The sequence below is a fragment of the Panthera onca genome, chromosome F1 (assembly GCF_046562875.1).
Source record: "Panthera onca isolate mPanOnc1 chromosome F1, mPanOnc1 haplotype 2, whole genome shotgun sequence".
Classification (NCBI taxonomy): domain Eukaryota; kingdom Metazoa; phylum Chordata; class Mammalia; order Carnivora; family Felidae; genus Panthera; species Panthera onca.
This window is the reverse complement of record NC_138355.1, coordinates 2986665-3012102: the sequence shown is the minus strand read 5'-3', so window position 1 is coordinate 3012102 and position 25438 is coordinate 2986665. Positions and strand designations below refer to the sequence as shown.

General features: G+C 38.9%; 1 protein-coding gene and 1 pseudogene across 1 annotated transcript in view; one reads left to right on the top strand and one right to left on the bottom strand.

Moving 5' to 3' along the window:
* LOC132676859 (uncharacterized) overlaps positions 1-25438 on the top strand; it is a 349918-nt gene that overhangs the window by 143208 nt on the left and 181272 nt on the right. The window lies entirely within an intron of this gene.
* Positions 1-25438, bottom strand: part of LOC132677176 (ankyrin repeat domain-containing protein 26-like) — a 161001-nt pseudogene that overhangs the window by 2322 nt on the left and 133241 nt on the right.

Here is a 25438-nt window from a genome sequence, read left to right as displayed (position 1 = left end):
GACTGACTCTTAAATATATATAAAATGAAGAAAGTGGGACTGTCATACTGTCATGTGGAAATTCTATTGGCAAAAAGTTGAGTAAAAATATTTTGCTATCTGTATTATGACTAAAACACTTATTTCTTTTCATATGCACACAAAGATTTCAGAAAATCTCTTTGAAGAAAGGAAAAATAGAGGGTTACAACAGTTTTCAAACTTAGCTTCTGATTTATAACTTTCTCAATTACAGATAAGGAAAACAGTATAAAATTTTCAATTGTAACTTTGTTTCCTTTCTCCAAATTAGGACCAAGTTTTGAAACACTTGACTACAGGTGACCCTTGAATAACACAGGGGTTGGGGTACATTCACAAACCTGTATACAATTTTTCATCCCCCCAAAACTTAATTACTAATAGCCTACTGTTGACCGGAAGCCTTACCGGTAACATAAACAGTCGATTCATACGTGTTTTGTCCAGTAGAATAAGCTAGGGCAAAAAATGACATTGAGAAAAACGGAAGGAAGAGGAAATACACTTACAATACTGTACACTATCCAAAAATAATCCATGTGTAAGTAAAGTAGACCCGCACAGGTCAAAACCATGTTGGTCAAGGGTCAAGTGTATATTACAACTGTTCCTGTCTAGAATGTTCTTATTTAGATCTTCCTTAGACAAGTTAGCCTCTCCCTGAATGCCCCAATCGGGCTCCAAAATAGTGTACTGAACATAGTCAACACTGTGGTGATAAGGATTCCAATGTCTTTACAAATTTGGGTGTGAGGACAAATGTTTTAGCTGACATGTTTCCCAGTATTTTCAGAGACTGTTTTCCCTAATACCTTTTTTTAATTGAAGTATAGTTGACATACAATGTTACACTAGTTTTTCAGTATACAAATTCAGATTGGACAATTGTATACACTATGCTATGCTTGCTATCGTACGTGTAGTTACCCTCTGTCACCATGCAACATTAATACAATATTTTTGATGATATTCCATATGCTGTATTCTTCATTCCTGTGACTTATTTACTTTATAACTGCACCTCCCCTCTAGCAACCACCAATTTGTCCTCTGTAGTTATGATTCTGTTTGTTCACTTGTTTTGTTTTTTTATATTCCACATGTAAGTGGAATCAGATAGTGTTTATTTGTCTTTCTCCGATTTATTTCACCTAGCATAATACCCTCTAGGTCTATCAATGTTGTCACAAATGGCAAGATCTCATTCTTTGTGATAGCTGAGCTATATTTCATTGTATACATATTACACATTGTCTTTATCCATTCATCTCTCCATGGACACTTAGGTTGCTTCCCTATTTTGGTTATCACAAACAATGTTTCCATAAACATAGGGATGCATACAACTTTTCAAATTACTGTTTTCATTTTCTTTGGGTAAATACGCAGTAGTGGGATTCATGAATATCTATTTTTAAGTTTTTGAGGAAACATAACACTTTTTTGACAATAGCATTATATTCGGGCCTTATAAAATGAATGGGACAACATTACTATACCAGACTTAAAAATTAATAACTTAATACCAGATGATGGGGGAAGGCTTTATTCAAACAATTTTGTGTTACCATTAATAAATACGATATAAAATATAAGCCACGTTTTTTATATGACATGACTTAAGGAGCTACCAAGGTAATGTTGCATCTTTTCCCCAAAAGCTCTTTTCCTAAATATTTACCTCTGTGACCTTTATGTTTATTTCTAGGTAAAAACTGTGTTTCAATGGCGAAAATAGCTTTCAAGTCCATGAATAAGAACACGTGTACTTTTATGTATACCTTTCCATTGATCAGAAATATAAGAGGCTGAGAAAATTATACACAGAAAAAAATATATATCAGCAAATTTTAATTCAAAGAACATTTTTAAAGGATTTTTAATTAGAAGGATTTTCTCATTAACTGTTAGCATTCAAATATGGCCCATAGAAATCTAAGGTTCGGTTGGGGGCACTGCAGGATTGAGGGACAAGGAAGTCACAGCCGTAGTCTCCATCTCTCCTTTAGTTAGACAGCTCTACTTCTCTCTGTTTTACACAATATAGTTTAATGCAAAAAAAAAAAAAAAATTCATTCTATTCTTTGAAAAAAAATTATTTTGAAGGTATAAAAGTCACTAATTTAGTCAAAGTCCCGAATTTTGCGTAATAGACAAAAAGGGCTCAGAGAGAGTGTACTTTGCCTGAGGTCATGAATCCAACTAGATGCAGACCAGGAATACACTTGTGGTCTTACCACGCCTAGAGTTCTATGCCCGTTACTTCCTCATAGTCAGGAAAAATACGTGTATTTTAAGTATAACTCAGAGAAAATGAATACATAAAACTTTGTCATGTGGCTCAATAATGTTTAGGTATGAGGCCCACAATAGTAGCTCTAAAACTAAATTACAAATTTTAAAGTCATCAATAAAAATAAAGGAACAGAAATTATGTTAACTCCTTTTAGTAGCAGTCAATTTTTTTTTTTCAACATTTTTTATTTATTTTTGGGACAGAGAGAGACAGAGCATGAACGGGGGAGGGGCAGAGAGAGAGGGAGACACAGAATCGGAAACAGGCTCCAGGCTCCGAGCCATTAGCCCAGAGCCTGACGCGGGGCTCGAACTCACGGACCGCGAGATCGTGACCTGGCTGAAGTCGGACGCTTAACCGACTGTGCCACCCAGGCGCCCCTGTAGCAGTCAATTTTTAAGCACAACTTTTTTAAACCACAGGACAGAGAACTCGAAAGAGAAAATCTTTAGGTGAAGCAAGCAAGCTGAAACTGAGGAAATTCTTCCTGAAAGAATTACTTATTTCTTCCAAAGAAAATTTGGTTTATCAAAATCAATCAACAAATGAGTGAACCCATGGTGTGGTTATTTATAGCAAAATTTCAAACCCAACACAGATTTCTCTTTCCCATCTAGCATGCTTTTGCCTAACCTCTCATCATTCGTTGGTATGTACAAAAGACACAATTCACTTTATTTATAATTTAAATCCAGTCGGAAATTATAGGTGAACCTTCACGTCTCACATGTGGACTTATCTCTACCCCTCCCTCCCGACGGGAAGGGAGAATTACCTAACGGGTGAATTTGGGAGAAGGAGCTAAGCAGTGCTTACGTGTTTCTGAATCTCCTCTTTGAAAAAGATGTGCCTGCCCACAGTAACATGAATTTGGGTCTGCTCTCAGCTCTGTGGTAAGCACCCGGCCCCCGGGGTGGGGGTCAAGCATTTGTTTCCTCAATTTACAACTGTGTGGGGAAGTGCCCAATTTAGGAGGAAGCCCAAAGTGGCTAACATAACCTAAATCATATCCTCCAATTTGTTAGTGTGTATTAGTAATAAAGCTACTAAGTTTCTCTCCATCTCCCTGTCTCCTGTGTTCTGAATTTAGAACGAGAAGAGCAGGGTTACTTGCCGCCTACCCAGTGTCACCTGTCACAGCTCCACCGAGAAAAATGACTAGACAGCACTTACAGAAACATTCTCTTCTTCCTTGACTTCATAACTAACGTACATTGTTCAAAGGCCACGCCAACTCGAAAGAGAGAAAAAGTTGAAAGGAACCATTTTAGGAACAAACATAGAAAGTCAGACAAACTGAGGACACAGAGGAGTACATTTGAAATGAAAGAACATGACAAAAGAAGAAAAAAAACTAAGTGAAACAGAGATAAGTAATGTACCTCATAAAGAGTTCAAGGTAACGGTCATAAAGATGCTCCGTGAACTTGGGAGAAGAATGAATGGATCCAGTGATAACATCAACCAAGAGATAGAAAATATAAAAAAGAACCAATCAGAGCTGAAGGATACAATAACAGAAATGACGAATACACCAGAGGGAATCAACAGCAGATAAGAAGATGCAGAAGAACAGATCAACAATTTGCAAGACAGGGTAGTAGAAATCATCCAAGCCAAAAAAAAAAAAAAAAAAAAAAAAAGAGAGAATTTTAAAAATGAGGCTAGGTTAAGGGACCTGTGGGACAACATCCAGTGTAATAATACTTGCATTCAAGGGGTTCCAGAAAAAGAAAAGAGAAACGGGCAAAGAACTCATTTGAAGAAATAAAAGCTTCATTTTAAAAATTCAAATATTTGTTTGATTTAGCTATTTATAAAATGCCCTACAATCGCTCAGCAAGATATTTTATAAAAGTTGAAACAAAGGTGGTATAAGTAAAAAAAAAAAGGAAAAAGAAAAAAGAGTGCCATAAGTAAGAAAGCAATTAAAGATGTATTCTCGTGTAAGAAAACAGCAAATCTTTTAACTTAAAAGAGAAGTTAACCTTTTTAGTGTTACAAGTTGATTTCATTCATAAAAAGGACTTACCATGGATTCTTTTTTTTTTTTTTTTTTTTTAAGTAGCCTCCATGCTTAGTGTAGAGCCCAATGCAGGACTTGAACTCATGACCCTGAGATCAAAACCTGAGCTGAGATCAAGAGTTAGACGCTGAACTGACTGAGCCACCCAGGCACCCCCATGGATTCTTCTAAATAGTAAACATTCATATGTCGTTAAGTGTTTGGAGGACAATCATTCACTGACACACAGGGGTGCAAAAACTGGATTATAGCAAAACTTTCAAATGTTTATGAACCACTGCCAACTGAAAATAAGTCCAAGCATCTGAGTGTACCTGCGGTTAGCAGGCAATAACATTTACTTTCTAAAATCAAATTTAAGTGAAAGCTTTTCAAGAAATTTAACATGGGTCAGTCTAGTTATATTTACTGAATACAGTTAATGCTAGGTGTCTCTTGTGGTGCACCTGGGTGGCTCAGTTGTTTTTAGTGTCCAAATCTTGATTTTGACTCAGGTCATGATCTCATGGTTTTGAGACTGAGCCCCACATTCGGCTCTGTGCTGAGCATGAAACCTGCTTGGGATTCTCTTTCTCCCTCTCCTTTTGCCCCTCCCCTGCATGCACTCACTCATTCTCTCGCTAAAATAAAATAAAAATTAGTATCTCTTGGAAATGAGAGATCAAGGGACTAAAATATATATATAAAATTTACCTCAGTTCTTTCTTAGCACATATAATTATGACTTTTACTTCATATGTATTAGTTACTTAAACAACTCAGAATTTCACCAAATTAAAAGCAACTATTATATCAGATATCTGAAACCCAAACTAAAACAGATAATATAACTCACCATCCACAAGGAAGTCTTCCAGTAGTCATATGACGGCCGTGGGTTTAAGGTAGGAATCACTAAGTTCCCCCTTGGAGTAAGGTTTCCATTGAGCACTAAATTATTTTCAAAATGTCCACAATAAGGTGGTTCCAGGCCTGGGCTCACACTAAGGGTCCTGAGTAAAGTTTGGTGCTGCTGTCTCTCCTCAAGAAGTTTTGTATTGCTCTCTGGCAGTCTCTCCTTAGCCCTGTGAAGATTAAAAAACACAAATACATTTTCTTTTTACCTAAATCATTCCTAAATGACTTACGTTTTTTAAGTTTCCATAATAGTAAATAGCATTTGCCATTGAACAGTGTTTTAACACTGAACATGTGACAGAGCACACCTACTATCTAAAATTATACTTTTAAAATTGTTCTAAAGAAATGCTTATGATTCCAGGGGGATTCCTAACAATTCAGACCAGGAAAGGGAGAGAAGTGGTTATCAGTGATGTACATGGCTTAACAAATAATACTTGCTGTCTTCTGGAGTGGCTGTACTGACAGGATCCTTCAGGATGCCATTATATATACATACTTATATTTAGTAAACCTGTTTACAGATATAAAACTAAAACATTCCTCAAAGACATTTTCAAGCGTTTGCTTTCACCGCTCTTGTACATTTCACTTATTATCTCAAAGAAACTGAGCATCTGACACTGAGGAATCATTGAGACCAACAATCTCTAGGGGAGATAGTAGAGGCAGAGGTGTGATCAGAAAGAACTAAAACAGCTACAGAGGCAATTAGCTTATAACAGTTACCAAGGCACTGGAGGCAGAATCTGCCCACTCAATCTCAATAGAGATTGAGACCAACAATCTCTAGGGGAGATAGTAGGGCAGAGGTGTGATCAGAAAGAACTAAAACAGCTACAGAGGCAATTAGCTTATAACAGTTACCAAGGCACTGGAGGCAGAATCTGCCCTTTCTGTCTTCCGTCTTCCACATGCCTCCCTCCCACCATGGTGCTCTTTTTAGCCACTTTGGGAATTATGCTACCCTTCAGCCCTGTGTGAGTCTTTCTGTATTTCACCTGGATGCCTTTATGTAAAGTAGAAAAAGCATAAAGGATAGTTTGTCTCAAGGCCCACTCTAGTAATCATACCAAAGATCACAATCGAGAGAATAAATGTACCAAGCTGCCAGGATGAGTAGTAGTAGTACTTGACCTTTTAGGTTAAAGATGTAATCTTCCAAAAAGAAACTCATCGACATTTCTATTTAGGGTAATTCTGACAAGCGATTTTATAATAATATTCTTCTAAATGAGAAAGCTTCAAACAATGCACTTAAAGACTAGCAGATCCGATCAATGGAAAATATACAGGGCGGGGGGTGCGGGGGGGTGGGGGAAGAGGTCCTGTAAAAGCGAAAAAAAGAGGAGGGATGCAAACTGTCCTGGACTAACATTTCAAAGGTAAGTTCACTTAGAAACATCATTTTCCAAAATGACACCATCTAGTTGGCTTGCACTTCCTACTCATCTCATGATCTTGGCTCCACAGACATTATGCTGTGGAGGCAAATTAATAAGCTAAATTTCTTGTCTATGATTCTCTTTTGACTTACCTGTTCAGCTTATTTCTCAAGGACTTTCTAACTTTTAATTCTTCTAGGTAGAGTTGCCTGTAGGTTTCCAACTCTGTTTTAGTAGAATCTTCTTGAGAAGTCTTCATTGTAGAGACCTGAGATTCCAGATCTCTAATTCTAAGTTCCATTTAACTTCTCGCTGAAGCATGAGCATTTTCTCTTAACTGGTCCAAGTGTTCTCGAGCTGCTGCCTGTGCCTAAAGCAAATTAACAGGATAGTTTTAAAATAGCTATAATCTGAATAATTAATTATACCTGTTTCCTTTAGTTCGGAGTCAATGATTCAGAGAGCAATTTTAAATGAAAAAAAGCTCAAGTGTAAAATATTTATCATCAATGTCAACTGAATTAAATATGATTTATAAAATTAAAGTTCAATCATTCTTGTATTAGTATTCACGCAATCTGATAATTCAAATAATAGAATCAATGACAAAAATTTAGAAGTCAACAATAAACTTAATAATCCAAGTACAGTGCAATTTTTAAACCATAATTTTTCTTTTCCTCTTAATAGTGAGACTAGTTGTTTAAACCATCATTTTTTCTTATCCTCTAGATTTAGTAGGAATAACGATGAAAACTGAAATGTTTAAAGGGAGGAACAAATGCCTCCAGGAATCTACAAATTACCATAAAGCAAGTAGAGGAAACCCCTACAATACATCTATCCAAAATGTAATTTGCAGTGAAATGAATTACAGCACATTACAGATCAATCAATTAACCTGTAAAAACAGGTTGACTTCGTGTCATTTTTCTACTATGTCCAGTCGTGCTCTTTCTTCAATCTCCCGTTTATACTCTTCCACTTGACCGCGTTCTACCATATTCATTTCCATAAAGTGTTTCAATTTTACTACTTCTTGCTGTAACTTCTTGTTATTGCTCTCTAGTTTTTCACGTTCTTCTTCGAAAGCTTTCATTGATAATAACTCTTGTTGAAGAACTTGATTTTTTTGCATCCAGGTGTAGACATTTTGAAGATGTAGTTTCCAGTTCTGTTGTAAAGACATCAGCTTGCATGAATAAAACACTATAGTTTGGAAGTGGAGTGAAAAGAGTCTAACTCAAAACTACTATCAAAATGTGTTTTTCAGATTTTAAGTAATCTCTACGCCCAGTGTGAGGCTTGAACTCACAATCTCAAGATCAAGAGTAACTGAGCCAGCCAGGCACTCAAATTTTTAAATAAACTCATTTGCAATAAAATGTTACCTGTCTTAGTATGTGGAACCATAAACAACTCAGAAAATCAAGAGACACGTTAAAGACATCAGGTGTTACTGAAATAGATCTTTGCTATCATTCTCTTTACTACACATTTGCACTTGATTCTATACTTTTTCTATGATTTTTTCATATCTTTCTTTCATACAATAAGTCCCCTCTTAGGAGAAAGTCTCTTAGCCCTTCCCGCATCTTAACACTCCATAACTTTCAAAGACGTTTTAGCAATATCATATTGACTTATGTATGCCCAAGTCAAAAAATACGTCTCAAGATAAGACTCTGAAAATAAGACTCTAATTCATGAATCTAGAAGTAATGATTCTAATGCCACGGCCTGTTTCTGAACAGCAAATGTTTTATGCTAATTTGAACTGCATTCCCAGGAGAAATGATTCTCTGGGATGTGTTAAGAAATCACATCTCCCAGTATAAAACTTTAATTGAATGATCCACGTATTTTTTTGAGGCAAAAACAAAAATTTAATTCAATACTGTTATCTTGTAATCCTTTGTTACTTTCTAGAAAATAAGAGATCATACTAAACAACAACAACAACAACAACGACAAAACTGGCTGGAGTTTCAGTGATGCTGAGTTGGGAAGGACTTCCATCCATTCTATATGATTGGTAAGACAAGGTGAGTGGATGTGGTGGTTTTATACATTCGTTGATACTTCTGTGAAAATCCCTCCCCTTAAATATATGCTGGCTTCAGTAACTGGTTTCTAGTGAACAGAATATGCAGAACTGCTGTGATATTTAAGGCCAGCCTAGAAAATGTGATACAGCTTCCATCTTTCTTTCTCTAGGGAAGCTCACCCTTAGAACCCAGCCACCACGTTGTGAGGAATACCAGACTACCTAGTGAGTCTTCATGTAGATACTCCAGCTGAGACTAGCCAACGTCTTAGCCAAGGCCAGCCTCAACAGCCAAACACGTGTGTGAACAAGCCTTTAGATGATTCTAGTCTCCAGCTTCCAGTTATGCCAGCTGATGCCAAATGAAGAAGAAATGAGTTGCCCTACTCTGCTCTCCCTAAACTAAAGATTGGTGAACAAGAGAAATGCTGTTTTGAACTACTAGGTTTTGAGGTGGCTTATTATGCAGCAGTAAATTGCTACCACAGATACTGATACTAAAAATGGTGTGCTGCTATTCAAAAAAACCTAAAACTAAACTTCCTTTGAACCAGGAGGTAGGCTGAACCTGGAAAGATGTAGAAAAGCATAAGAATGAGACCGAAAAAGGGCCTCCACAAGACTCTTAGTGGAAACCTGATGGCCTGTGAAGAGGCTGACAGCAAGGGTTTCTAAGCAAGTGAAGAAAATGACACTGGAGGAAAGGGAAGTCATGCTACAAAATACCTGAAAGTAAAACGGATAGGAAAGAGAAACTAAAGAAAGACTATGCAACTGAAAGGAACCAGGACTTACTGGGTTCAAGTATCTGTTTCTCGTTTACAGCCTCTCTACATGTTGAACTGTCAAATAATGCTAAAATAAAGAAATGGCTTTTGGGTTAAGAGAAAATCCAGGGTGCTACCAGGAAAACAGAAAGATTTAAGGTATGCCTCCAATTTCTTTAAGGATCTTGAGTATAAGATTTTTTTTAAAGTGGGTTCCACACCCAACATGGGGCTTAAACTCAGCACCCAGAGATCAAGTGTCACATGCTCTACCAACTGAGCCAGCCAGGAGCCCCAAGAGTAGATGAATTTTAAAGGCATTGTCATATAAGAGCTTCACAGGAAGCCTGAAGCGAAAAGCTTATCTCAAAAGGACTTGGGAGGGTCGCTTTGCTAAAACACGGCATGAAATCCAGTAATATTTACAGAAAACTAAAAAAAGTTAAGAGATTTATAATAGCAAAACATACTATTTGCTACCTTGGACTAAAAGAGACCAAATAGTGCAAAATGAAAAGAGGCTTTGGGTCTTAGAAATCCCACAGGGAGGAGGCAGGATGAAAAAACAGCTGCAAATACAGGTCATTCCTTATGAAAAGGAAGAAACCAAGAGCTCAAAGAGTAAAGAAAGGGGAGAGACATGGAGAAAGTATTCCCGTGGTTAGGACTAAGTCCTAACTTAAGAACTGACAGCGTACATCAGGCTATATTTCAAAACTCTTATGGACTAGGGTGCTTCCCATCTTCTTTTTCTGAATGGGACAGTCTTCAGCAGCTGACTAGAATGTTGCATTTGTGAGTGATAAATAACTGTCTCTTTCGTTCTCAAGTCCTCATATTGAGAACCCTTGCACTCAAGGGGCTATACTTCAGATACCATAACCCAGGCAGCTTATCCCCACTGCACCTATGATAGTAAGATCTTGGACTCAAGCCCTGAACCTAATGCCATGATAACTGAGACTCGCAGGAGGTACTGGAGGGGGAGGGGAGTGAATGTATTTTTCAGGTGGGAGGAATACAAACATTTGTGGCCAGTGGGTAAATTTTATTGCTTTTTAAAGGTGTCCATAGGTTTTAAATATTAATTCCATTTTTAAAAAAGGCCATGGAACAACTTAGTGACTTGCTCCTAATGAACAGAATATGTGACTATGATCCTGTGTGTATTCCAAGCCTAGGTGACAAAAGGCGATACATCTTCTGCCTTGCTCTGTATCTCAGGCTGCTTACTTGGAATCTAGCTCCCCAACTAGTGAGGAAGCCTAGGCCACAAAGAGGGTCTAGGTGTGTCAGTTTAAGTGTTTCTGCTGCCTCCTGAACTGAAGTCCAAGGCAACAGCCAGCATCAACCACCAGACGTTAGTGAACAAATCTTCAAATGGATCCAGCCCCAAACCTTTCAGTTGCCCCACCTGAAGCTGAGCGGGGCAGAGACTAGCTGTCCTGGCCACACTTTTCCTAACAGATTTGTGAACAAAAGAAATCTAACCTTTGGGGAGTTTGTTAAGAAAAAAACAAAGATGATAAATTGCAAAGTGGATGAAAAAAAAAAAAAGAGATGACACCTAAACTTGTATAGGAGAAATTGGTCTCCATTAAAGTAGGATGTAATAAATGTTAAGATTAATTTATTAACAACCAATGGTGCTAATGAGAAGAAGCAGATAACTAGAAGCAAGATCTAAGAAGTTTTTCTCTCAGTTTTTCCCCAGTTCGGATCATATTAGCTGCTCATTTTCCATATGTGGCCTTTATTATATTGAGGTATGGTTCCTCTAAGCCTACTTTGTTGAGGTTTGTATCATGAATGGATGTTATAGTTTGTCAAATTCTTTTTCTGCATCTATTGCAATGATATGATTTTATGCTTTTTTGAAAATTATGTGATATGAGGTATCACATTCATTGACTTGCAAATATTGAACCACCCCTGCAAACCAGGGATAAATCCCATTTGGTTATAGTGAATGATTTTTTTTTAATGTTTATTTATTTTTGAGAAAGAGCACAAGAGGGGAGGGACAGAGAGGGAAACACAGAATCTGAAATAGGCTCTAGGGTCCAAGCTGTCAACAGAGCCTGACACTGGGATCAAACCGACGGACCATGAGATCGTAACCTGAGCTGAAGTTGGGTGCTTACCTGACTAAGCCACCCAGCTGCCCCTGCCCCCGGTGAATGATTTTTTAATGTATTGTTGGATTCAGTTTGCTTATTTTGTTGAAGATTTTTGCATGTTCATCAGAGATGCTGGCCTGTAATTCTCTTTGTGGTGTCTTTATCTGGTTTTGGTATCAGGGTAAAGCTGGCATAGAATGAATTGGGAAGTTTCCCTTCCTTTTATGTTTTTCTGGAACAAGTTGAAAAGGACAGGTTAAACTTTCTTTTTCCTTTTTTTTTTTTTTTTTTTTTTTTTTTTTGGATTAGCTCTTCTTTACATGTTAAAATTTACGTCTGAAGTCATCTGGTCCTAGACTTGTGTTTGTTGAGAGTTTTTTGATTCCTGATTCAGTTTCCTTGCTGGTTATTGATTTTTTTCAAATTTTCTATTTCTTCTTGTTTTAGTTTGGTAAGTTATATATTTCTAGGAACTTATTCATTTCTTCTAAGTTGTCCAACTTGCTGGCTTACATTTTTTCACAATATTCTCTCATAAATGTTTGTATTTCTGTGGTGTTGGTTCTTATTTCTATTCATATTTGTGGTTTTATTTATTTTGGTATTTTCTATTTTCTTGATTACTCTGGCTAACACCTTATCAGTTTTATTAATTTTTGCAAAGAACCAGCTCTAGGTTTCATTGATCTGTTCTAGTTTTATCTTTTTGTTTGTCTATCATTCATTTCTGCTTTAATCTCTTTTTTTAATTTCATGTTGAGAGAGACCACACATGAGTGGGGGATGGGCAGAAAGAGAGAGAGAGAGAGAGAGAGAGAGAGAGAGAGAGAGGGAGGGAGGGAGAGAGAGAATCCCAGACAGGTTCCATGCCGCCAGCAGAGAGCCTAACACGGGGCTCCATCTCACAACTGTGAGATCATGACCTGAGCCAAAATTGAGAGTCAGACACTTCACCAGTTAGGCCACCCAAGGGCCCCCTGCTCTGATCATTACTTGCTTTCTTCTGTTGGCTTCAGGCTTCATTTGTTGTTCTTTTTCTAGCTCCTTTAGGTGTAAGGTTAGGTTTTTTGAAATTTTTCTTGCTTCTTGAAGTAGGCTTATATTACTATGCACTTCCCTCTTAGGACCACGTTTGAGCATCTCAAAGGTTTCAGAGCAGTGTTTTTTCATTTCCATTTATATACACATATTTTTTTAAATTTCTTCTTGTATTTCCTGTTTAGCCCATTCCAGTGTACTAGCACGTTATCTAACCTGCATGTATTGTTTTTAATAATTAAGGCCTGTTTTTATGATCCATTCTTGAGAATATTCCATGTACACTTGAAAACAACGTGTATTCTGTTTTAGGGATGGAACGTTCTGAAAAAATCTCTTAAGTCCAATCTGGTCTGCTCTGTCATTCAAAGCCATTGTTTCTTTTTTTTTTTTTTTTTTAATATATGAAATTTATTGTCAAATTGGTTTCTATACGACACCCAGTGCTCATCCCAACAGGTGCCCTCCTCAATACCTATCACCCACCCTCCACTCCCTCCCACCCCCCATCAGCCCTCAGTTTGTTCTGTTTTTAAGAGTGTCTTATGCTTTGGCTCTCTCCCACTCTAACCTCTTTTTATTTCCTTCCCCTCCCCCATGGGTTCCCGTTATGTTTCTCAGGATCCACATAAGAGTGAACACATATGGTATCTGTCTTTCTCTGTATGGCTCAAAGCCACTGTTTCTTTGGTGATTTTCTGTTAAGATGTATTTTTTGGTGATTTTTTTTAAAGATCTATTGATGTAAATGGGGTGTTAAAGTACCCTATTACTGTCTTATTATCAATTAGTTCTTTTATGTTGGTTTTTTGTTTTATGTACTTGAGTGTTCTCATGGTGGGTGCATATTTACAGTTGTTAGATCTTCCTATTGGATTGTACCCTTTATTATGATATAGTAGCATTTTTTGGTTCTTGCTACAGTCTTTGTTTTTGGTTATTTATTTTGAGAGAGACAGAGTTGGGGAGGGACATGGGAGAGAAAATTTCAAGCAGCCTCCATGCTGTCAGCCTGGAGCCCAACATGGGGCTCAAAGCCACCAGCCATAAGATCATGACCTGAGCCAAGACCTAGTCAGTCGCTCAAATGACTGAGGCACCCAGGTGTCCCACAGTCTTTGTTTTAAGGACTCTTGTCTAACAAAAGTGTCGATATTTTTTCTTTTAACGTGATAAATTTTTCTCCATCCCCTCGCTTTCATTTTTTTAAACAGAATTTATTGTCAACTTGGCTAAAATAAAGTGTGTACAGTGTGCTCTTGGTTTTGGGGGTAGATTCCCGTGGTTCATCACTTATAGACAACACCCAGGGCTCATCCCAACAAGTGCCCTCCTCAATGCCCACCACCCACTTTCCCTTCTCACCCACTGCCCCCGATCAACCCTCTGTTTTCTGCATTCGAGTCTCCTATGGTTTGCCCCTCTCCTTCTCTGTTTGTAACTATTTTTCCCCTCCCCTTCCCCCACGGTCTTCTGTTAAGTTTCTCAAGTTCCACATAAGAGCAAAAACATATGATATCTGTCTTTCTGTGACTTATTTCATGTAGCCTAATACCTTCCAGTTCCATCCACATTGCAAGAGATAGCACGATTTCACTCTTTCTCCTTGCCAGGTAGTATTCCAGTGTATATATAAACCACATCTCTTTCTCCATTCATCCGTTGATGGGCATTTAGGCTCTCTCCACAATTTGGCTATTGTTGAAAGCACTGCTATAGACATTGGAGTACATGTGCCCCTATGAATCAGCACTCCTGTATCCTTTGCATAAATTCCCAGTAGTGCTATTGAGGGGTTGTAAGGTAGTTCGATTTTCAATTGTTTTGAGGAACCCACGCACTGTTTTCCAGAGTGGCTGCACCAGTTTGCATTACCACCAACAGTGCAAGCATCCCCTCACTTTCAATCTGCAGGTGTCTTTATGTCTAAAATGAGGTTTTTATAGGCAGCATACAGATGGGTCTTGTTTTAATCCATCCTGTCACCCTAGGTCTTTTGGTTGGAGTGTTTATTCCATTTATATCCAAAGTAATTGTTGACAGGTATGTATTTATTGTCATTTTACTACTTGTTTTGTGGTTGTTTCTGGAGATTTTCTCAAATCCTTTATTGTTTTTCTCCCTTTGATGTCTTTCTAATTTGCTTTAATGATATATTTGGATATGATAAGCATTAATTTGTATATCACCTCTTCTGCGTGTAGCAGTCTATATTAAGTTGATGGTCACTTAAGTTAGAGCTCATTTTTTTTCTCCTCCCCATGTTTTGATAAGCTATTATATTGTATATCCTTTTTGGGGGCATTCCTTGACGATTTTTTTTTACAGAAATATACTTTTTTACTGGTTTTACATTTCCTGCCTTTATACTGTCACTTTTGATCTCTCCTTTCCACTCAGAGCCCCTGATAATATTTCTTACAGGCTGATTTAGTGGTCACAAACTCCTTCCATTTTTGTTTGTCTGAGAAATTCTTTATCTCTCCTTCTATTATGAATGATAGCCTTACTGGATAGAGTATATTTGGCTGCAGATTTTTCTCATGCAGCACTTTGAATATATCATGCCATTTCCTTCTGCCTTGCAAAGTTTCTGTTGAAAAATCTCCTGCTAGCCTTGTGGGTTTTCCCTTGGAAGTGAATGACTTGTTTTGCTGCTTTTAAGATTTGTAGCAGTGGGGCGCCTGTGTGGCTCAGTCGGTTAAGCATGACTTGATCTTAGCTCAAGTCGTGACCTCGCAGTTCGTGGGTTTAAGCCCTCCAGTGGGCTCTGGACTGACAGCACAGAGAGTGCTTGGGATTCTCTCTCTCTCTCTCTCTCTCTCTCTCTCTCTGCCCCTCCCCTGCTTGTGTCTGCGTTCTGTCACAGAAATAAAAAAAAAAAAAGCAAAACCAAAAAACAAAACACTAAAAAAAAAGAAGATGTTAGCAGTATATTTTGCAAATTTAATTACAACATGTCTTGGGTGTTGACTTTGATGGAAGTTCTCTGTGCCTCCTGGATCTGGATGTCCGTTTTCTTCTCCACATTAGGGAATTTTTCAGCTGTGTCTTCTAATCAATTATCTGTCCCCTTCTCTCTGTCTTTGTCTTCTGGGACTCCTATCATATGAATGTTTTTACATTTGACGGAGTCACTGAGTGTCTTAAGTCTATTCTTGCATTGGATAATTCTTCTTTGTCTTCTTCAGTTTCACTGCTTTCCATTACTTTGTCTTCTAGGTCATTAATTTGTTCCTCTGCTTCTTCCAGCTTGCTGTTCATTTTTAATGCACTCTTCATCTCTGATTCTTGAACTCTGTTATGTCTATGGTAAGGGTCCCTCTGATGTCTTCCATTCTTTTCTCAAGTCCAGTGAATATCCTTATGATCATGGTTTTAAATTCTCTATTAGGCGTGTTATTTACATCTGTCCCATTTAGGTCTCTGGCCATGGCCTTATCCTGTTCTTTCATTTGGGATAAATGCCTCTGTCTTTTCATTTTGTCTAAGTATCTGCCAGCTTCTGTGTGTGAGAGAAGCCAGTTATGTCACCTGCTCCTGAAAGTAATGGAATTAGGAAAAAGACGTCATGTAATGCCCAGGGTCTAGCACTTCAGGGAGTGTCACCAGTGTGTGCTGCATGTGTTCTGCTGTTGTGTTCTGGCTATGCTATCCTTCAGGCCAGTCGTCTGCAGAGGCTCTCCTTGCCTGGGCTGGTGAGTGGTCCCTGGCCTGAATGTAGCGAGTTTTAACTAGGTGTGCTCTGGTCTGCTTAGGAAATGAGACCTGTCACCACCTCTACTGGAACTGAGGCCAAGGGAAACTCTCTGGTTGGGAGATGTGGTGTGGGCAGGCATTTGTCTTGGTCTGGGGGATGGGTCTGCTGTGCTGGAACTCAAGCAAGAGTGATTGAGAAAGGTAGTTCCACCAGAGTGCAAGGGGGTGGTGTTTGGTGTAAGCAAGTTAGGTAGCCAGTGTTAGCAATGCACTGCTTCCTGCAGGCGGCTTTATGTTTGTGGTGAGGGGCAGGAGAAGGAGATGGTGCCAGCCAGCAGCTTTGTTCCTACAGACAGGTCTCTCTGAACTTTGCCTCTGAGGGTCGTGCTCTGAGAAGAGCAAATAATCTACCCACTGTGTTCCCCAGGCACTCTTCAGACCACTGTATCCATGCTGTATGCTCCCACGTTGTTTGCCTGCCCTCTGTCCAAGAACAGTGCAGTACCTCAGGACTCTAACCCATCTAAACCGGATGCCCTTTAAAACTCCAGACTTTAAGCACTACTGGTTGCAAGAACTCACGAAATACAGCCCCTCTTGTTTTCCAAGCCAGTGGGTATGGGGATATGTTCTCTTTGTGCATTCCCCTGTGTGTTCCTCTCTCTCATCCTTACCCACAACCTCGACTCCCTCCCCTCTGCAGCAGCCAGGGTATGTTTCTCTTCTAGGCGACACTTCTGCATCAAGGACCTTCTTTGATGTGGCCTCTTTTCTCCCTTTTGTTGTGGAGTTTGTTCTGTCAGTCTTCAGGTCAATTTCTGGGGTATTTAGGGTGAGCTGACTGTTATCTAGTTGTATTCGTGGGATGAGGCAAGCCTAGAGTCCTCCTACTCCTCTGCCATCTTCCTGTCTCTAAGATCTTTTGCTAAGATTCCCTTCAATTTCAACAATTCTTACAAGTAGGCTGGAATGCCTCTTTAGAATTTCCCCTCAAGTTAAGGTAGAAGCACAGACATACGATTTGAAGCACAATAGTTGAAAAACTAGAAAGAGTCAATTTGATAACCAAAATTGGGCCTTTGATCTGATTTCAATTAAAGGAAATAGGCAGCTTTGAGTATTTTTTAATCCATTGAATACTCAATCTTCATTCTCCTTTCCTCAGTGAGGAAATAAAGAGACTGTTATGGAATCATTTTTCATCCTTTCAGTAGCAAAACAAATGTACTGTCCTTTAGCACTACTTAAATCAACTGCACATTCTCCTTTACCTTACTCCAACCTTGTTTGTGTGGGGAGGTAAGACCATTTCATCTTTGTGTTGTCCCACAATGCTTCTCCATATCATACAAGTTGGCTTCAAAAATTTTTTTGTCATTCAAATTACCAATCTACTATTTGTTTCTGATAAATCAACTTAATACTACCTCACTTTGTACAGCTGTATTATTTGAATGATGTAATGTTTATTCCATTAATTATATGCCGAGCTATAACGTCTAGCTATGCATCTCTTTCTATTTAAGTGAAAGAAGGGGATACAGGCTACTGTGTTTTCCAAGAATGTAGGATCTGTGCCAAGAACAGGATTAACACCAGTGTTACACACAAGAACCAGGTCAGAAGAGGATCTCATTGTGAACTGCAAGATGATGGATTAGCAAGATTGCTTAACAGGAAAGAGGAATAGCCCAGAGTTAATCTTTTCCTTCCTAGATGGTGAAAACTATGGATGAGTCTATGCATTATAATGAGATAATAAAATATAATGAAGTAAACGGTAGACTGAGTCAAGAGATCCTATGGCCAAGATTTGATGGAAATGAAAGTGGGCAGCACTGACTGAGACACTAAAAGTTTGCACAGGCGGGGAACCTGGGTGGCTCAGTCAGTTGAGCCTCAACCTCTCAGGTCATGATCCTAGGGTCATGGGATCAAGACCCCTGTCAGCCTCCACACTAAGTGTGAAGCCTGCTAAAAATTCTCTCTCCTCTCTCTCTCTCTCCCTCTCCCTCTCTCTCTCTCTCTCTCCCCACACACCCCCTTGTCCTGCTTGTGCATGCTCTAAAAAGATATATAAGTAAGTAAGTAAATAAGTAAATAAATAAATAAAAAGTCTGAACACACCAAAGAAAGAGCATTTTATCTTTTTGAGCCTGACTTCACATTGAGTCATGGGGTCAGCAAGGCATAGGCTGGCGAAAGGGTCCTTCAAGAAGCAAAAATCTCTATAGGAGCAAAGTTAAGTTCTACTACATTGACTTTTTATTATTACACAAGTGACTGGTAATTTGCAAGATAACTAGGAAGAAGTTTTCATAAAATTTGATATGGTACTGGCATAAGGACAGACATATAGATCAATGTATTAACATTGAGAATATAAAAATAAACTCTCACATTATAGTGAACTGATTTTCCACAAGGGTGGCAGACAATTAAATGGAATAAGAATAGTCTTTGTAGCAAACGGTACTGGGACAAATGGATATCCACATGCAAAGTAATAAAATCAGACCTCTACCCCATAGCATATATACAAAATTAACTTAAAATCTAAGAGCTAAAATGATAAAACTCTTAGAAAAAAGCTTACGTGTATATGTTTGTGACTGGATTTGGCAATGATTTCTTGGACATGACACCAAAAGACAAAAGCAGATTAAGTTTACTTCATCAAAATTAAAAACTACTACGCTTCAAATATCACCATCAAGAAAGTGAATAGGCAAGTGACTAAATAGGAGAAAATACCTGAAAATCCCATATCTGCTAAGGGATTTGTATGTAGGATATTTAAATAACTCTTCCAATAATGAAAAGACAATCCAATATAAAAACGGGCAAAAGAATGGATTAGTTCTTTAAAGACAATACAGAAATGGATAATAATCACGTTCAAAGGGAGATGTTCGGGGTGCTGGGTGGTTCAGTCAGTTAAGCTTCTGACTTGGGCTCAGGTCACGATCTCACGGTTTGTGGGTTCGAGCCCTGCATCAGGCTCTGTGCTGACAGCTGGGAGCCTGGAGCCTGTTTCAGATTCTGTGTCTCCCTCTCTCTCTGCCCCTCCCCTGCTCACACTGTCTCTCTCAAAAATAAAAGAGACATGTTCAACATCATTAGTTCTAAGAAAATGCAAACCAAAAACCACAAGATGCCATTTCATACCCACTAGAATTGCTATCATAAAAGCAACAGATAATGACAAACATTGGCAAGAATCAGGAAAATGGGAACTCTCAAAAACTGCTGATGAAAATGTAATGTTGCTGCCACTTTGCAAACAGTCTGGCAGTTCCTCAAAAGGTTAAACTAGAAAAACAATTGTTCTAAACTTATTTGAGAGAGAGTGCACAAGTCGGGTAGAGGGACAGAGGAGAGGGAGGGAGAGAATCCCAAGCAGGCTCCATGCTCAGAGCAGAGCCCAATGTAGGGCTTGATTCCACAACCCTGAGATCATGACCTGAGCTGAAATCAAGAGCCGGCCACGCACCCGGCTGAGCCACCCAGGTGCCTGCCCCTCCTCAAAAGGTTGAAAAAACAAAACAAAAACAAACAAAAAAGGTTTATTTAGCAGAGTTACCATATGAAGCAGCAACTGTATTTATAGGTATATACCCAAGAGAAATCAAAACATGTTCACATAAAAAGTTGTTCATTACACAAAAAATAACCTCACAATGGATGAAAGACCTCAATGGAAGACAGGAAGCTATCAAAATCTCAAGGAGAAAGCAGGCAAAACCCTCTTTGATCTTGCCTGCAGCAGCATCTTATTCAAAACGTCTCTGGAGGCAAGGGAAACAAAGGCAAAAATGAACTAGGGGGACCTCATTAAAATAAAAAGCTTGTGCACAGCGAAGGAAACAATCAACAAAACTAAAAGGCAGCTGACAGAATGGGAGAAGGTATTTGCAAATGACATATCAGATAAAGGGTTAGTATCCAAAATCTACAAAGAACTTCTCAAACTCAACACCCAGAACACAAGTCATCCAGTGAAGTAATGGGCAAAAGACATGAATAGACACTGCTCCAAAGAAGACATCCAGATGGCCATACAAATCAAAACCACACTGAGATACCACTTTGCGCCTGTCAGAATGGCTCACATGAACAACTCAGGCCACAACAGATGTTGGTGAGGATGCAGAGAAGAGGATCTCTTTTCCATTGCTGGTGGCAATGCAAGCTGGTGCAGCCACTCTGGAAAACAGTATGGAGGTTCCTCAAAAAACTAAAAATAGACCTACCCTACGACCCAGCAATTGCACTACTAGGCATTTATGCAAGGGATACAGGTGTGCTGTTTCGAAGGGACACATGCACCGCCATGTTTATAGCAGCACTCTCAACAATAGCCACAGTATGCAAAGAGCCCAACTGTCCACCGATGGATGCATGGATAAAGAAGATGTGGTATGGGGTGCTTGGGTGGCTCAGTCGGTTAAGCGGCCGACTTTGGCTCAAGTCATGATCTCGCGGTCTGTGAGTTCGAGCCCCGCATCGGGCTGTGTGCTGACAGCTCAGAGCCTGGACCTGTTTCAGATTCTGTGTCTCCCTCTCTCTGACCCTCCCCTGTTCACGCTCTGTCTCTTCCTGTCTCAAAAATGAGTAAAAAGTTAAAAAAGATAAAAAAATAGATGTGATATATATATATATTCATTCCATGGAGTATTACTCGGCTATCAAAAAGAATGAAATCTTGCCATTTGCAACTACGTGGATGGAACTGGAGCGTATTATGCTAAGTGAAATTAGTCGGAGAAAGACAAAAATCATATGACTTCCCTCGTATGAGGACTTTAAGAGACAAAACAGATGAACAAAAGGGAAGGGAAACAAAAATAATATAAAAACAAGGAGGAGGACAAACACAGGAGACTCATAAATATGGAGAACAAACTGAGGGTTGCTGGAGGGGTTGTGGGAGGGGGGATGTGCTAAATGGGTAAGGGCATTAAGGAATCTACTCCTGAAATCATTGCTTCACTAAATGCTAACCAATTTGGATGCAAATTTAAAAAAAAATAAAAACTAAATATAAAACAAAAAGAGGAACCCCCCCCCCAGGCTCACCAAAATATTTCTCAACCCAGGAATCCTCTGGTTGGGGAATCAGGAGATAAGGACCTTCTAGAGAAGTCAGAGCTATGGACTGAGTTGCCCGAATGCAATCTTAAGTTTTTGATTCACAGAGAAGACCTTAAAGTGGCAGCTAATTTCATACCATGACCCTAATTCCTTTCTATAGAGATGTACAGAAACTCCCTCGTTATTCTTTAATAAGCTTCATCAGCTTCGCATATGCTTACAAATTTTAGTTTTTGAGACCTTCATGATTTCTTTAGGGCACAGTAGCAGGACAAGGCCTAGCACTCTCATTCATAGAAGACTGATCAACAGAGTGTCATATTACTCGCATGAAAAGTTCCCTATTACAATGTGACTCATTTGTAAGACGTCTAGAAAAGAAAATGATTTTCAATGACTCTTCAGCCACAAAAAGGCCCAGTCAACAGAATGTCCTAATTCCCCTGACGGGTATAGCTATCTAATGAAACTTGCATGTATATTATACAGCTTTTGTGACTGACAGAAACGAGTTGGTCAGTGTATCTACCTCCTTGCTCCCGCTTAGGATTTACAATGAGCATCTTCCAAAGGAGGGTGAGAGTGGGGGACATTAACTGTTCTGCTTGGAAAACAGTTGGGGTTTCACTACATATCAATAAATTAGAATCCTGAATGGCACATTAGTCTTTTCTGAGATTGAATTGTGAAATCTCTGAAAGGCTGATGAACTCGAGTGGAAAAAGAAAATGGGTTTCTGAACTTGCAATGGTAGGAGCACTATGTTACTAGGTAAGGCCCTGACAGAGGAGATATTTCTACTTTTTCACTGGCATTTCTTGTCATTTACAAAATCCAACAAAGAGAAAAGTCCATTCCTTTGAGAAGGACGTTTGCATAAAGACCTGCTAGTCATTCTTGACGAAGACAGTATATTGCAAACTTGTAATTACAAATTACAACAATTCATCATGAAAATAACCCGTTCTCAAACTCTCACTGAAGGGTTGAGACTACAAGAAAAAGAATTCAAGATGACATGGTCACTCAAAGTATGCGGAAGTTTGAAACACGTTGAAAAATATTAGCAGGGACTCACACATCTGTATGCCAACGTTCACAGCAGCATTAACAGTAGCCAAAACGTGGACTAAACCAAACGCTCACTGGGATATAGATAAAATGTTGCTTTTTTTAGACTCTCACAATGTTTTTATGAAAATCTCACTATAAACACCATTACTTTATGAGTTCAATCAACTTCATCTATATTGAAGAATTACAACATTGTAGCAAGTAGGAATAATATCAACCAAACATTTGGAGCAGTGAGATTTTCCATAGGATCCAAAACATACTTATGTACTACTACTAGTGAAATAAGGATTCCTTTTCAGTAGGACAGACATTAAGAACCCGACTTACTAAACTTGTCTTTATCACGTTGCTCTCAAGATCTTGAATTTGGGCCGCTTGATGTTTGCTGGTTGCTTCTTCCGTGGCATTTTTAACCTGTAGCCTAAAAGGCAGATCTTAAGATAATTATTCTCGCACAAAAATTTAAAACAACATCATATAGTTTCTGAACAAATGAAGGTCTTACAGAAATTCTTTAAATTGTATCAAGAGGAAGATTTGGGAATGTTCCCTTTCTCTCATTTTTTTTTTGTGGATAAGGTGCAAAATTGAGACATAATATGCCACAATTTTGCATTTCAAAATAGCCCAAAGCTGGACATTTTATCCAGCTTAACAATGATATACTGGCATAACTAATACATTTCCCATACTACACTGTTTATCTTCTTTATAAATAAAAAAGTCTTTTTCTGTGAAGCTTAAATTATACTTTTGCACATGATCTTTCATCTCCTCAGTATATCTTACGGCCTCTGCATGTCGTTCCTGTTCTTCCTGCAACTAAAATAAAGAAAAAAATAATTTTAACCACTGAAAATATAGTAAAACACCATCGCCTGTTTCTTTATTTTTTTTGACCTGAGAGAGAGACAGAGAGTGAGAGAGTATGCAGAAGTGGGGAAGAGAGACAGAGGGAGAGACAGAGAAAATGGTAAGCAGGCTGCAAGCTCAGGGCAAAGCCTGATGTGGGGCTCGGCCTCATGACCGGTCTCATGATGTGGGATTAGGGATCATGACCTGAGTGGAAATTAAGAGTCAGGACCTCAAGCAACTATACCGCCCAAGCGCCGATGTAAGTAAAATCTTTTTGGAGCCAGCCTCTCTCTCCTCTACATGCTGATTGATGGCTACTTTGAGGCCATAACAAAAGAGTTCAGCTTCTGCAACAGAGACTATGGCCTACAAAGACGAAATGTTTCAACACTCTTACAGGATAGTTTACCAGCCTTACTCTCCTACAAAAACATAACAGTGTTAATGTTTTTAAATTATATATGATCAGATAAACATTCAAATGTATCTATTGGTCAAATGGGGAAATATAGGAATTTACCTTATGGTAAACATTTCTAGTTTCATATTCCAAGCACCACATCAACTATGATTTTACATATTCACATAGGTGAATGCCGTTGCTATTCTCATGATTACAAAACTGAACAAGCTGTTTTCAGTGACAACAAAATGATGAAATTTTTAGAAGCAATATCCTAGTAGGTGCCAGAATGCCTGGTCTGAATTCCCAGTTCTGCTCATTATGAACTGTATGACCTTGAGCACACTACCTAAAACTTCCATATCTCAATCTCTGCATCTGTAAAATGAAAGTAATAATAGCACCTACTGGGGCACCTGAGTGGCTCAGTCGGTTCAGGGTCTGGCTCTTGATTTCAGCTCAGGACATGATCTCAGGGACATGTAATTGAGCCCCACATCGAGCTCTGCATGGACAGCGAGGAGCCTGCTTGGGATTCGCTCTCTCTCCCTCTCTCTCTCTTTCCCCCTTTTTCTCTCTCTCCCTACATGCCCTTCCCCACAATCTCTCTGTCTCTCTCTCTTTCTCAAAACAAAGGACCTTAAAAAAGTGATCTCTAAATAAATAATAGTATCTACCCCACTGGGAGGTTGGGAAGATTAAATTAGGAAATAAGGAATCAAAAAGTTAGAAGGGTATGTGGAACATAGTCAGCTCTAAGTGTCTGCATGTAGCATGGTTACTGTTGCTGTAGTTAGCATTCCAGTACAATGTGATAGTTTAGGCAGGTGGCCTGTCAATACAAGTTTTCCCCTATACAAATTATACTGAAGTTATTCTTCATTCCACTGCAAGTGGTAGCAAATGGGGAGCATGAGGCCCAGAATCTCCTCAGTACTTCAAAAACTTTGCCAATGCCACAAGCCAACAGTACTTTTTCCCACTTATAATCATTTTAACATACTTCCTCTCTTTACCACGCAGTGGACAATGCTCACAGACTACGGTACAAATAGCACCACCTTTACTGAGTAGTAGATCCTTTACATGACCATCAGAGGCAAGGGAAAGCCACTGACATGGAAATAATCGAGTCTTGTGAAACTAAAGTTCCTCAATCGTTTCATGTCCATACTGTTTACGTTAGGCTGCTTTAGCATGTACTCTGATGAAGAGATTAAGGCTTTGTGGTAAAAGCATATCAGAAAAGCTGTCCCCAGATATTTGCAGTTGATAAAGTGCTATAAATCTGTAAATCCCAGTTTGGGGGCGCCTGGGTGACTCAGTTGGTTAAAAGCGGCCAACTTCGGCTCAGGTCATGATCTCGCGGTCCGTGAGTTTGAGCCCCGCGTCGGGCCTCTGTACTGACAGCTCAGAGCCTGGAGCCTGTTTCAGATTGTGTGTCTCCCTCTCTCTGACCCTCCCCCGTTCATGCTCTGTCTCTCTCTGTCTCTAAAGTAAATAAACGTTAAAAAAAATTTCTTTTTTTAAAATCCCAGTTCTGGCTGTGTAAAGAAGAAAGATAAATTTAACGTGCTTTTTCATAGTGAGAGGGAAAAATAAACTAAACATTTGATTGAACATTTCTCCTCTATTTGATTAAGTGCTTTCATTAATTGTTTTACTTCTATAAGTGTGTGTGTATAGAGATATACACACATTTTTTTAACG